A 12,356-nucleotide genomic window follows, 5' to 3' on the forward strand; every position below is an offset into this window, starting at 1 on the left:
TTCATGGGTTCAATGTCCATTTAGGAACCAGATGGTGTGTGTGCCTTCAGTTCCTCCTTTCTGATGGTAACACTGAGAAGAGGGCATGTCCCAGGTGATGGGGGTTCATGAGTAAATGGACACCAACTTTCTGAGACACCATTCCTTGAAGATGTCTTAGATTCTACAGAGGCTAATTACCAAGATGGAGCTGACTAACTTTACAACTTTCTGTAGCTTCTTTCGGTCCTGTGCAGTTGCCTCACTCCACCCCCATACCAGACGGTGATGCAGCCTGTCAGAATGCTCTCCACAGTACATCTGTAGAAGTTTTCAGATACAGGAAACCAATCTGCATGTTACACCATCTATACAGATAGAGGCATAAAAATGATGTGAGCTGTAGATGGAGTAGAGTCTTGTTCTCAGGGTAGAAGTGTCAGATACCAGAGAGTGTGGGTCTAAGGTGAGAGAGGGAGCGTTTAGAAAATGTGCAAGGCAAGATGTGCCTGACCACACTGCAAGGGGAGGTGCTAGAAAGCAGACTGGATAGCAACATTCAAGAAGCATTTAGACAGGCAGAGAATGGAGGGATGTGGACCAGGTGCAGGCAAAGGAGATCCATTTAATTTGGCATCATAGTCACACTGCCATCGTGGGCTGAAGGGCCTGTTCCTGTGCTGTACTGTTCAATGCTTTGATGTTTCTAACACCTGCAGTGGTGAAAGGCTGGAAGTTGTGCATTTTAACATCAGAAGGCAGCATTTCAAGAAACCAGGTCACCAGCATCTTCTCAAGACCAACTTCTTAGGACAGTAACTTCTGGCCTAACAAACTATGTCCATATCTATAAATGAGCAAAGATAGAGAAACAAAGCGGAGAAGATTCAATTTCCATCCACTCTTCAAATGAGTTTGTTATCAATAATGGAGCAATCCTTCAATAGCTACACACTCAATGACTTAATTTAAAATCTCTCCTGGATTCCAACCTCCCCACCTTCACTCGTCCTCCTTCCCAAAGGAGTGAACATATTGGCATGGGTAGAAGACTGAAAAGTCTAGCAAATAAAACAGGCAAATTTGATCTCTTCTTGGTTGGCACAATGTAATGAGTTGAATTACCACTAGACTAGTGCCGAAGCCCATTTTTGGCAATGTATATAAATGATGTACGAAGGGATGGAAATCATAATTATCGAGTTGTAAAGCATAGAAATATGTGTTCAGACCCAGCACGCCTATGTTGGCCATCATGCCCATCTATAAGTGATTTCACCTGCCTGCAATAATTCTCATTCAAGTACCTGTCCAGATGCCTCTTAAATGTTCCGATTCCACCTCCTCTGGCAGCTCATTCTAGAAAATAACTACTTCTTGTAGAAAACATCTATGCTAAAGGTCCCCTTTAAACCATCCTTCCACCGTAAACCAAGGTCTTCTAGTTTTAGACACCCGTACCTTGGGAAACGAACTCTGGTTATCTATTCTATATGTGCCCCTCATACTTTTCCATACCTCTGTCATGTCACCTCTCAGCCTCTTTGCCAAGGAAAATCAACCCCGCCTATCCCCTTCTCTCCAGATATCTCAAGTCCTCCAGTCTCCATGGACTGAAGGTATGGTTGCTAAATTTACTGACAACATAATAACAGAACTAATTTGTGAACAGTTCATAGGAAAGCCACAAAAGGGATACAGACAGGTTAAATGAGTAGATAAGGATCTGGTAACTGGAGTACAATGTGGAAAAGACCTGAAAACGCCCACCTTTGGCAGGAAAAATAAAGAAACATATGGCACGAGATCGCATGAATCTGCGCTGAGGATGTAGATGTCCCAGTACATCTGGAGTTATTGAGTATAATAGTAGTCTTATTTACTGTAAGTAAGGGATGATGTTATGCAATAGAAGCAGTTCAGCGAAGGCACAGCTGGTTAATATTTAGAAAGGACAGGTGTCTTTTGAAGAAAGGTTGGACAGTCTAGGCTTGTATCCTCTGGAGTTTAGAACAGCGAAAAGGAAAATGATTGAAAATTTTAACATTCAAAGGGGTCTTGACAGGGCTGGTGTGAAGAGTATGTTTCCTCTTGAATCCTTAGCTAGGGAATTTATCTTCCTCCTATATATCCTATCAAGTATTTTCTCTGTCTCAGTGAACTTGCTTCTCATTGCTCCAAACCTAGAAAATGAATCCCAGCCTTCATTATCTCACATGACAGACCCACACTGCAGGCAAGTGGAAAATCCTGTTGAAACTTATCATGATGCAGTGGATCGTCAACACAGGAGATTCTGCAGATGCCGGAAATGCAGAGTGACACACACAAAACTCAGCAGGGTCAGGCAGCATCTATGAACAAACCGTCAACACCTCAGGCTGACACTCTCCATCAGGTCTGGAAAGGAAGGGGGAAGAAGCGGGAGCAAGAGGTGGGTGCAGAGGAAGGAGTACAAGCTAGAAGGTGACAGGTGAAGGGGGGTGGGTGTAGCAAGAAGGTGGGAGATGATAGGTAGAAAAGGTAAAGGGCTGGAGAAGTAGAAATCTTCTGGGAGAGGAGTATTGACATGGAGAAAGGGAATGAGGTGGGGTTCCAGGGGAGGTGATAAGCAAGCCAGAGCAGGGAATTGAAGAAGAGGGAATGGGGAGGGGGGTGGCGGGAGGAATTATCAGAAGTTGAAGAAATTGTTTATGTTATCAGGTTAGAGGCTATCCAGATGGAATATGAAGTGCGGCTCATCCAAACAGAGAGTGGCTTCATTGTGGCAGGAGTGGAGGCCATGGGCCAACATGTTGGAATGGGAATGGGAATTGAAATTATGATGTTTGGCCAATGGGAATCCTGCTTTTTGCGGATGGAGCAAAGGTGCATAACAAAGTGGACCCCAGACTACGTCAGGTCTCACTGGATACAAAAACCACACCAACAGATTCACAGTTAAAGCACTGCCTCACCCGATAGGACTGTGGGGGGCCTTCAATGGAAGTGAGGGAGGAGGTGAGTGGACACTTCTCCCTTTACACTTCCTTCTTGGTCTCTGCTGCATCTGTTCCCAGGATGAGCCTTTCCATTCCTGGACATCAGAGATGTCCTCCTTCTTCAAAGAACAGGGATTCCCTTCCTCCCCCACTTCCTCCCCCACTGATGCTGCCCTCACCTGCATCTCCTCCACTTCCTGGACATAAGCTTGCAACTCATTTGCCTGCCATTTTATTAGGGATAGAGTTCCTACCACCCCATGGGCCTCTGCATCCAACACATCATTCTCTGCAGCTCCTACCATCTTCAACAGTACCCTACCACCAAACATATCTTTACTTCCTCATCCCCCCCCCCCCCACTCTCCACAGGGATCACTCTCTTCCGGACTTCTTTGTCCATTCATCCCTCCCCACTGACCCCCCCCCCCCCCACTCCTGGCAAGAAGTGCTACACCTGCCCATTTACCTCCTCCCTCACCTCCACTCAGGACCCCAAACTGTCCTCCCTGGTGAGGCAACACTTCAAATGCAAATTTGTCAGGATTATTTACTGTATCCGGTGCTCCCAATGGGGCCTCCACTACTTTGCTGAGTCCTGGTATAGACTGAGGAACCACTTCATTGAGGACCTTCCTTCCATCTGCAAAAAGCAGGATTTCCTTGTAACAATGCAGCTGGGTCTAAGCACTACAGACAGAGACAGCGACAGGGTTGGTCAAATTACTTCAAACTTTACTTCAACAGGCAGAAGCACTCAGTACAACTGTCTTCACTTGTTCAGATTCGAACTATAATATACAGGCAAATTAAGAGTTCACTGAGAATATAACAAAAAGGCTTAAAATAAGCTGTCTCACAAGATCCAAGGCTTCAGGAGAAAATCAGGCAAGTCAGTGGACAAGGAAAAAAAGGGTGGTTTCCACAGGCCAGATCACAGGTAAGTCTCTTCATAGAACCAGCACAGGAGATGACTAACTTTAGTAGTTGATTCTAACTAGCAGAGCGAGTATCAAGACTGAGCAACTGGCAGACACAGCCACTAGCTTTCAAGACCTCTCAATCAGTCTCAGGTGTGTCTCGTAATCCAATTGAGATTCCTCCCAGTGTATCGGGGTGAGGATCTTCGCCCAGAAAGGTGACATCAATGGCTTGGAGGTGTCAGCGTCCCCTACTGGCCATTTCAGATGTTATGTTCTTGGTGGCCAACCATTTTAATTCCAATCCCCATTCCCAGTCTGACATATCTGTCCATGGCATCCTCTACTGCCATGATGAGGCCACTCTCAGGTTGCAGGAGCAACATCTCATATTCTATCTGGGTAGCCTCCAACCTGATGGCACGAACATCGATTTCTCTAACTTCTGATAATTTTCCCCCTCTCACTTCCTGCTTCAATTCCCCACACTGGCCCCCCCTTACCTCTTCTTTTCCTCACCTGCCTATCACCTCCAGCTGGTGCCCCCCTTCCTTCCCTTTTTCCCATGGTTCATTCTCCTCTTCTACCAAATTCCTTCTTCTCCAGCCTTTTCCACCTACCTCCTCCCAGCATCTTACTTCATTCCCCTCTCCCACCCACCTGGCTTCCCCTATCACCTTCCAGCTTGTACTCCTTTGCCTTCCTCCACCTTCTTACTCTGGCTTCTTCTCCCTCCCTTTCCGGTCCTGAGAGGAAGGGTCTCGGCTGAAACGTCAACTGTTTAATCATTTCCCTAGACGCTGCCTGACCTGCTGAGTTTCTCCAGCATTTTGTGTGTTTTCCAATTTCAATGTTTTCGGTGCAGCTGGAAGTGAAAGCTCGCCTCAAAAAGAACAGCAGAGAAGCAAATTATCAAGTACAGGACACAATAACTGCTTGTCAAATCAAAGTTGATTTGAATAACCACTCAAGCATGGGTCCTTATTATCTCTTGCATTTGCAAGTCCATTGACGTCAACACTGACACACACTTAACAGTTTAACAGGAGATCATTGCATGTGTGAGAAATGGAGCTGTTTATTCTCTTTTCTGCACATGGACAGTTCTGTGTTGAACAAACACTGAATCAGCTCATCAATGCAACTGAACCATTCCATCAGTTCACAGAACACACATCCTTTCTGGGTTCAATCTGAATACATCCACTTACAATGTTCTTGCAACAGAGTATATGGACAGACATTTTCCTGTTTAATTCATCATCCCCTAATTCTATGAACCCCACCATAAATTGAATGCTAAGTTTTCCTCGATCAAGTTTCCTACAAGAATGACATTCAGGAAGTGTTCAATAGCATGTTTTCCATTAGCTGACTTTGTTCACTTGCTCAGTCATCGTGCTGAATTGAGTACCCATTGTTTACCGTTACAACGTTGTTTATAATTCCATTCTACAGTATTCTGGGTGAGAGAGCAGGGTTCGACTGCGGTCTTTACAGTAGACTGGGGTGTCCAGCTGGCAGTCTGACAGCATCCTTTCTGAGGGGAATAGCTTCAATGTGATCAGTGACTCTGCTGAGCATCTCACAGTTCAGCCACACCATACCGGCCTGAAGATGTTAGTAAGAGGTTACATGACTCACCCTCATCTGCACCACTGATGCCAATCTTCATAATACACACCCCCAGTAATTTGTTTTCTCAAGTCCTGCACTCTTCAAATTTTATCTCCCCATTGGGCATACTTAATGTTTAATACTTAATATCTCATTTAATGTTAAGTATATTGATGCACCATCAATAACTCACGCCGAGACTTAGGAAGTGAGATATCGGCTTTTATTGACTGAAGGACAACACTACATCCTGGGGAAAATGAGGGAGAGCAGCAGGCCACAGTCGCCTTTATACAGGGGTCTGTGGGAGGAGCCACAGGGGCAGTCAGCAGGGTCTTGGGAGGAGCCACAGGAGCAGTCAGACAGGTATATCTAGTTCACCACATATATATAAATCTGGGTAAGCTATCTTAATGGCATTAACATAGGTCATTGATTTGGAACAATGGCTCTGTTTTTCTCTCTAAAAATGCTGCCTAACTTATTAGGTTTGCCCTGAGCCCTCTGCTTTTACTTATAGTCCTCTCTGCCTATATTTCCTCTATTTGCTGGACTTAATGAAAGAGCACAACAGCCTGTTTCCAAAGTGAACTACAATAAGAAATACTGGAACCAGCATGTAAGTGCCATTTTAAAGAAGGCACAACAGTGTCTCTACTTTCTTAGAAATTTGCACAGATTTGGCATGTCATCTTAAACTTTGACAACTTCAATAGATGCACGGTATACCAACTGGTTGCATCAGGACCTGGCATGGGAACACCGATGCCCGGAAAAGCCTACAAAAACTGGTGGATGCAGCCCAGCCCATCGCAGGAGAAATCGTTCCCACCATTGAGTACATCTACAAGGAGCTGTGCCTTAAGAAAGCATCATCAAGGACCCCACCATCCAGTATGCGCCCTCTTCTCACTGCTGTCATCAGGAAGGAGGTACAGAGGCCTTGGGTCTCCCACCACCAGGTTTAAGAACAGTTGTTACCCTTCAACCACTGAGCTCCTGGATAACTCCACTCACCTCAACACTGAACTGATTCCACAACCTACGGACTCAGTTTCCAGGACTCCTCAAATCAAGTTCTCAGTGTTGCTTATTTACTTAAAGTTCAAAGTTCAAAACGTATTTATTATCAAAGTATGTATCCAGTATACAACCTTGTGATTAGTCTTCTTGCAGGCAGCCACAAAACAAAGAAGCACAATGCAGTCTATTCTTTAAAAAAAAACCACACAACGCCATCACACACACAAAGTGTGAAAAAAGTAAACCGTGCAAACTATGAAAAGTAAACAAATAGCATTAACCGCGGAGTCCGCAAAAGTGAGTCCACGGACAGGGAGCTGCTGAGACTTTGTGACTCTGAGCCGCAGTCAGTTCAGCACTGAAGCGCCTTGATCAAATCATACAAATAGTAAAAAAAAAGTAAACAAAAATTTATTATTTTATAATAAAACTCATTATTATTACCTTTGATTTTGCACACATGATCATCTTTTGTCATGGGTTGCTTGTCAGTCTTTGTGTGTGGTGTGTGTAGTTTTTCACTGATTCTGTTCTATTCTTTGTTCCACTGTGATACCTTCATGAAAATGAATCTCAGGATTTACATTCTTTAATAATGTTTGCTTTGAACATTAAGGTCAGGCAGCATCTGTGAATAAAGGAACAGGGTTAACAATTTGAGTGAAAGCCTCTTCTTCTGGAGAGAAAACAATTCATTTTAAGTAGTAGGGGGAGTAGGAGGAGGGTGAATAGGACAAAGTGGATATTTCTGATCAGGTGGCCAGGGATACCATGCGGATAAGTTATTAATAAAGTTATTAGTTATGGCTGATAGGTTAACAAGGTTAGAGACAGCAAACACAAATAAAGGATCAGAAAACTTGGGTTGCCATGGTAAGTCAGTGGGTTATGTTTTCTTTTAGTGAGAGATTAATCAATTTCCTCTCAGGGGGATTTAAGAGAACCACTGCACTATTTTGAAGTGTACATTGCTGGCACATATTGTCTCATTCCCTGTCAAATACTTATCACTCAAAAAGCATCAGTGAAGTTGGTCGACCGGTAATTTTTACTTATTCTCTTTCTGGAACTTTGCCATGCACAAGTGGCGGAGTTGTTGCCTGTATAACTGGCTGTAAAGAACTCAGGGATACCATGAAGTCATCATACAGCATATAGAAATCTTGTGTTGGTTCTTCTTTATCATGGTAACATGAGCATTGGCATATAGTGTCAACAGTAACATCCCTGAACTTTACTATTAACATTATCACAAAATAAAACAACGTCATTTTTGATCAAATTGTTCCACCATGCTGTGATTAACATCCTGACATACTTACAATTAATTTTCAATTATACCTAATTACCTCATCACACAGAAGAATAGCTGGCTGATCATTTGTCCTGTGAACATTTCCATGGTGGAGATGGTGTGAGGTGGTGTTAATTGTATTTCCATGACAACATTTACTTTACCTGTTACACAACCTCAACACTTGGCTTCCTCTAATCATAGATTTCACTTACATTCAAACATCTGTTGGAGCATTTCCTTAAAAATGTCTAGAACAGTAATAATACACTAAACGTGAACATCAGCTTCTCCAGCTTCTGATGATTTCTACCTGCTCTCCCTTTTTTCCATTACCCAGTCTGGCTCTCTTATCCCTTCTCCTCACTTGCATATTACCTCTGCACACTGAGGCTGGTAGGGTGGTAGATGAGGACAAGAGGAATCCTATCTCTGGTGGAGTGTAGGTGAGGACAAGAGGAACCCTATCCTTATCCCTGGTGGGATGGCAGGTTCCAGCACATAGTTCTCCATAACTTCCACTATCTCCAACGGGATTCCATCACCTAGCACCTTTCCCTCCCCCCTCTCCCCCACTTTCTGCTTTCCACAGGGATCACTCCCTACATAATTCCCTCGTCCATTTGTCCCTCCCCACCGATCTCCCTCCTGGCACTTTTACCTGCCCACACACCTCCTCCCTCACTACCATTTGGGGTCCCAAACAGATCGTCCAGGTGTGGCAACACTTCACCTGTGAGTCTGTTGGGGTCAAATACTGTATCCACGCTCCCAATGTGGCCTCGATGTAGAGTGAGAGACTGTTTCACCAAGCACCTACACTCCACCTGCCAAAAAAAACAGGGATCTACCAGTGACCACCCATTTTAATTCCACTTTCCATTCCCATTCCGACATGTCATTCTATGGTCCCCTCTACTGTCGCGATGAGGCCACACTAAGGTTGGAAAAGCAACCTTTTATATTCCATCAGGGTAGCCTCCAACCTGACGGCATGAACATCGATTTCTCGGACTTCCAGGAATGTCCCCCCCCTCCCGCCTTCACCATTCCCATTTCCCTCTCCCACCTTACCTGCTCCTCCCCTTCCCTTTCTTCCAAAGCCTTCTGTCCTCTCCTATCAGATTCCAGCCCTTTATCTTTTTCACCAAACAACTTCCCAGCTCTTTACCCCTCCCCCTCCCTCTCACCATCTACCTTGTATTTTTTACTGACCTCCCACCGCCATCTAACTCTGACTTCTCAACATTTTTCTCCAGTTCTGATGAAGGATCTCAGCCTGAAACACCAACTGATTGCTCTTTTCCATAGATGCTGCCTGGCCTGCTGAGTTCCTCCAGAATTTTGTGTGGGTTGCTTGGATTAGCAGCATCTGCAGATTTTCTCTTGTTTGTGAAACTAACTGTTCCTCCTCTCTCCTCTCCAGTAATCTGCTCACTGTTGTTGCTTAAATCTTGGAAATATCAGGAAGCTTAATGACTACCGAAGCCATCAAGCCCATGCCATGGTTCCCTAGTGTTCATTCATTATCACCTCCACAGCAAGAGCCGTCAATGACAGATCACGAAGGGTATTGGACTCCACAGAGTTGGACGTTAATCACGCTGAGGTGGGATTTGGCCAGCTGTTTGTCCAGGAGCAAGGACACACACAACCTAAGATTCTCAAAAGTCATAGCAACAAGGTGTTCAGAGTGCAACATCGCAGCCAATGGCAATTAAAAAGAATGTGGGAAAGTAATCATGGGAAGTTAACTAGAATGGTAATTTAGGGCCACCCAGAAAAGCAAGAAAGCAGGGAAGAAAATATGAAGCCATGAAGAAAAGCTCTTAAGAAAAAAAATTATCATCCTTTAAAAGGCCATATTCTGAGGTCTCTTCTGTTCATTTCTTGTCACCTCATTATAGGATGTGGAAGCTTCAGAGAGGGTGCACAGCAGATTTACCAGGATGCTGCCTGGATTAGAGAGCATGCCTTATGAGGAAAGGTTGAACAATCTAGGGCTTCTCTCTTTGGAGAGGAAGAGGATGACAGGTGACTTGATAGAGGTGTACAAGATGATAAGAGGCATATATACAAGCAGAAAGCCAGAGACTTTTTCCCAGGGCAGAAATGGCTAACACAGTGGTGGGGGGGAGGAGTATAGGGGAATGTCAGATATAAGTCTTTTTTACACAGGGAATTGTAGGTGCATGGAATGTGCTACTGGCAGTGGTGCTAGATACATTAGGGACATTTGAGAGACTCTTAGATGGGCACATGGATGAGAGAGGGCTATGGAGGAGGGAAGGGTTAGATTGATCTCGGAGTAGGTTAAAGGGTTGGCCAATGACCCTGTACCATCTTCTGATGGACTTTGTTCCGTGATGTCAATTTTTATTAGCCAAAATAAATTTTCTTCATAAATAAAAAAAATCCCAAGAATAAACTGTGCTTTGCCTTTTCATTCTTACTGTAGCAGTTACTTAACTGAAGACTGTAAACAGGGGTTTGGCACTGTATGACATGCTCCAAAATAACAAAATTCCAAAGCTCAAAAGGGTACATTTGATCCTTTATTCAGAAACCACAAAAGACAAACAGCTAATGAAACTAAAACTAGCGATATCACCAAATTAGCAATCTAAGAGGTAGTGTAAGCAATCATAACGTACATAACAAAGAAAAATCACTCCAAGCCTACTCTGGGGCTAACTGAACTTAGACAAAGCGTGAATACATAACTATACTCATTTGCTTCTACCACACCCCAAAACACATGACAAATCACCCATAATAAATGCGCAAAGCAAATTACAATACAGATCGAAAAACAAACAATACATGGTTCTTGCACTTACATTTGTAAACAATGTGGTGAATATAAAATCACATATTTAAACACAATACTGTTGTTACCACTCATGTGGGCTCCTGACATGGCACACTACTACAATAATTGAGGGGCTTCATCTCCCAACTGAGCACCTCCCTGCCAGAAGTGAAAGAACCCTTTGCTGTGATCCTTCCCCACCAGGTCCTTACAGTGCCAGAACCAAACTGCAGAGCATTGCTCAGCACCTACTCCAGCACCTGGAATGTGCCAGTGGCAGCACTCCTCCATCAACATCGACGTGCTGGCAGACCACAAGTTTCAGGCAGATCAAAAGGCGTCTTTCACTGAGATGGTGATCTGCCAGCAGCACTTGATGTCCATTTCTATGTGTGTCCTTTGGGAACAGGTAAATCAGAGAGTCCTCGGTCTTGCACTTGCTCAGGATGAACCCTAATGTAGGCCGTTGCATCTTCCTCCACACCCCTTTCACAAACAACGGCCTGAAAAGAGGTGAGCACCATCTCATCCCCAGTACAGTCATCCCATGGGTAGTACGCAGTGGAAGTCACGGTCCAAGCATGCAGGAAGGAGCTACCATGGACCTCACTCAACCCACTTCCCAGTCAGAAACCCCTTGAGGGCTGATCTTCAATAATAAGCTTCTTTACATCTGCAATGAGCTGAACGGCTCACTTCCGTGACTTCTGATTCTAATGACGTTCTGCACACTTCATCATGTGACCCAATTTGCACCTCATAAGAACATGTACACAATGAAACCTGAGACCACAGCACAGCCCTGATGCCATTGGGCTTTGAATTTAACCTGATAATTCCTCTTTATGAACTACACTCCAGAGGGAACTTGAAATCTACAGTTGCTTCTCAGCTACCTGATCTCCTTCATGACATTTGCCAAATTAAGTCTTCCTTTTACCAGCTATTTTCTCTCAAATGGGCTTCAGGAATGACGTGTCAGCCCTTTGCCATTTGTTTTATTTATTTATGTCAGGCACAAGGATAAGCCCTGGGACAATTCTGAATGAGGTATCCTGTCTTCCCTCAATGCCCTTGCGTGTCAGAGGTAATAATTAGCTGGTGAATCACCTCATTAACTTCAGCTGCTCGCCTCTTTTAAATACTACTCTGAATGCTGACGATCTTGCCGATGGGGTTCAGCTGCTAGCAGTCACTACTGTTCTCAGAAAGACGTGCACAGTGAGCAGATCCCATTCCTAATTTGCTGAAGTGCTGATGAAAGGGTTTCTGCTCGAGGTGTTGACTGTTCATTCCCTCCCCATAGATGTTGCCTGACTTGCTGAGTTCCTCCAGCAATTTTGTGCGTATTTCTATTTTGCCATGCTTTTATACTTTGATTTCTAGAGGGCCAACTACAAATCCAATTCAAACATTCTTGGAAGAAGTTGAAATAGCATTGGAAAGTGTTTGTTGGAAGTTGGGAGAACATACAGCTGTTCACATTGAGGGGTGAGCAGCTTCAAGTTCTGAAGATCTATCCCAGCCCAACATATCGATGCAATTATGGAGGAGACACACTAGCGGTTAAGTTTCATTAGGAGTTTGAGGAGATGTACTGCAGGTGCTCCTGATGCAATTACTCTTGTAATTGTAAATAGTAATTGTAGTTGGGACATTATGGATTTGAATCCAGCAACAGGGGAAGTGGACAGCTATATTTCTAAATGATGCGTGCATTAAAGTGAACT

General features: G+C 44.1%; 1 long non-coding RNA gene across 1 annotated transcript in view; it reads right to left on the bottom strand.

Moving 5' to 3' along the window:
- LOC140728976 (uncharacterized) overlaps positions 1–12,356 on the bottom strand; it is a 24,844-nt gene continuing 12,488 nt past the window's right edge. Inside the window, exons 5-6 of the long non-coding RNA XR_012099225.1 lie at positions 6,965–7,148; positions 1–826 (exon numbers count right to left, since the gene is read on the bottom strand). This is a non-coding gene — a long non-coding RNA (uncharacterized lncRNA). The remainder of the gene's footprint in view (positions 827–6,964; positions 7,149–12,356) is intronic.

The sequence above is a fragment of the Hemitrygon akajei genome, chromosome 6, assembly GCF_048418815.1.
Source record: "Hemitrygon akajei chromosome 6, sHemAka1.3, whole genome shotgun sequence".
Taxonomy (NCBI): domain Eukaryota; kingdom Metazoa; phylum Chordata; class Chondrichthyes; order Myliobatiformes; family Dasyatidae; genus Hemitrygon; species Hemitrygon akajei.